Raw genomic sequence first — 3,210 nt, forward strand, 5'->3', positions numbered from 1 at the left:
GCGTGAGTACTAGGTACTCATGAAGTTTGATGTGTATACATATGCGAACGGCAAAGCATAAAAGTACGTTTACATATAAATATAATCTCAATCAAAACTCGTTAGCTGTCAAATTGGTTGTGCTTGTTATTCACACAACTCGAGGAAAAGTTCAACTTCTTCTCTGTGCCACCGTAGCCACTTTTTTTGCAATACATATTAGGCCATTTAAATATTTTTTTATAAATACCTTTACAAACCTATTTTCCTTACTAGCGTCAATTTTTGTTTACTTTAACATTAGACATTCCTCCTCTTCTTCGCAAATATAATCGATAAAACTGGGTTGGACACCAAAAAGTTATCGGTTTAATCTGAGATATTTTTAATTATAATTTTGCATGGCTAATCTCTTTTTCTAATAACAGATTTGGGAGTCAAGCTCGAAAATTAAGATAATATTTTTATATATAAAGGCGATTCAGTTACACACATACAAATGTAGGTTAGAGTAGAAATTAAACATTAATTTCACTTAATTTTATTCATTTTGCTGATTTAATTTTTTTATTCATTTTCATTTTTAATTCTTTTAATACATGACATTATCGGCATGATTGATAAAATATACTTGTACATATATACTTGTGACTCAAGGGCGTTAAAATATCTTGGAAACACCGCATATAGGTAAATTTTCAAGTTTTATGCGGCAAAAAATATTTTATTCCCTCTATCTACTCAAAATTGTTTATCAAATGTAAAATTGAAATTATTTGTATTACAGATAGGGTACATTAATAAAATATATATATTAGCCAATAATTTGCTATTTAAATATATTGACTACCTTTATTTATAAAATGTGTACACTATCATTGGTTAATTAGTTTTCGCTTTCAGAATCTTCGCTGGCCTCAAACTATTCCTTTGTCACATCTTTGACAACGGATTTAGAGGGTAACAGCAGCTTTATTGTGTCTGGGGAAAACGATTTGATATTTTTTCTTTTTTTGGTCAAGCGAACACAGGGTGCTTATAATGAAAATAAAAATTTTATGCTGAAGTACACATGCTAAGCCCTTCGAAATTTTGTGCGGGATATGCGTTACAGCTTCGCAAATTTTACCCCTACCGAAACCAAAGATGTATACACATCAAAAAAAAAATACGTTCTTCAGTTCTGGAGGGTGGCAGAAGGAAAAATCTGAAGTGTTGATTTTCCTACGTATTTTGGGACCACCCCAATGTACATGTATTCTATTTATGGTGGGCGGCAGCCGAAGCGAAGTGGTTAGGGTGTGCATAATATCACTCGTTGGACCCAGATTTAATGTGTGAACCAGGCAACATCCAACAAGTTTTTGAAGTGAAAACTTCTTTAGCGCCATTGATGGTTTGAAACACGATGAGTCGAGAACGTAGCCACATGTAAGAGTGGTGTATATGATTTAGTGCACGGACTGCCAAAAAATTAATAGTGGTAGATTTTACATACAAAAAGTAGTAGAAGTTGGTAGATATTTTTAAAAGAAACGTTTCGAGGAGGGTTGCCCCCTCTTTGAAAAATTTGATTTAATTAAATTGATGAATTAAATGAAATTCATATCTGTACTTATAATAAAATTGTAAAGAAAAATTAATATAGGGGGTCTTTATTAGAGCTACAGAGGCCAAATCAACAATTTTTAGAATTTTTGTCTGTCTGTATATTTGTACGCACATCACTCGAAAACTAATGCATGGAATCGAATTCAGTTTTCACCGATGTATCACTAGAGGTCCAACTTAAAATATAGAAGAAAAAATTTAGACAGTTGCCACCTGTTTGAAAATTTCAGTTAAATAAATTGATACAATAAAGTAAATATTGCAATGTGGCTGTCAAAAGAACTAGGTTTACAAATGCTTAATTTGAAAATATTTGTGTAGAAGGTTGCCATCTCTTTGAAAACTTTTATTTAATCTAATTGATAACATAAACTAAATATTGCAATATTGGCAGAAAACTAAAAGGTTGGAAAATTTTACTGCCGAAAATATTTTTAGGGGGGTTTCCTTCTTCTTCTTCTTTATTGGCGCTGTAACCGCCTAAGCGATTTTGGTCGAGTCCAAAACAGCCCGCCAGTCATTTCTCTTCTGTGCTAACTGACGCCAATTGGAAATGCCAAGTGAAGCCAAGTCCTTCTCCACCTGGTTTTTCCAACGCAGAGGAGGCCTTCCTCTTCCTCTATTACCAGCATCGCGGCCCGGGTTGAATATTTTCAGAGCAGGAGCGTTTGTGTCCATTTGAACGACATGACCAAGCCAGCGGAGCCGCTGAATTTTAATTCGCTGCACTATGTCTATATCGTTGTAAAGCTCATACAGCTCATCGTTAAATCATCTGCGATATTCGCCATCACCAACGCGTAAAGGTCCGTAAATCTTTCGCAGAATCTTTCTCTCGAAAACTCCAAGAGCCGCCTCATCAGATGCTTTCATTGTCCACGCCTCCGCGCCATACGCTAGCACAGGCATGATGAGTGACTTATAGAGTGTGATATTTGTACGACGAGAGAGGACTTTACTTCTCAGTTGCCTACTCAGCCCAAAGTAGCACTTGTTGGCAAGAGTGATTCTCCGTTGGATTTACAGGCTGACATTATTATTGGTATTAATGCTGGTTCCCAAATAAACGATAACTGTCAACAGTGACGTGGGTGCCAAGACGCGTATGCTCTGACTGTTTGTGTGATGGCAGGAGATACTTCGTTTTGTCCTCGTTCACCACGAGACTCATTCGCTTTGCTTCCCTTGTTTTTACCGATAATATCGATGTCGTCGGCACATGCCAGCAATTGTACGCTCTTGTAAAGTATTGTGCCTGAGCGGTTCAGTCCTGCGGCTCCTATTATCTTCTTCAACATCAGATTAAAGAATTCACATGAAAGGGAGTCCCCTTGTCTGAAACCTCGTTTGGTATCAAACGGCTCCCTATTCTGACGGAGCTGGTGGTATTGCTCAACGTCAATTTACACAGCCGTATTAGTTTCGCGGCGATACCAAATTCAGACATCGCGGCATAAAGGCAACTTCTCTTCGTGCTGTCGAAAGCGGCTTTGAAATCGACAAATAGATGGTGTTTGTCGATCCTATTCTCGCGGGTCTTTTCCAAGATTTGGCGTATTGTGAATACCTGATCTATGGTGGATTTTCCAGGCCTAAAGCCACACTGATAAGGTCCAATCA

This window comes from Rhagoletis pomonella, unplaced genomic scaffold (genome assembly GCF_013731165.1).
Source record: "Rhagoletis pomonella isolate Grant_MI unplaced genomic scaffold, Rhpom_1.0 Rhpom_scaffold_00004, whole genome shotgun sequence".
NCBI classification, from domain to species: Eukaryota; Metazoa; Arthropoda; class Insecta; order Diptera; family Tephritidae; genus Rhagoletis; species Rhagoletis pomonella.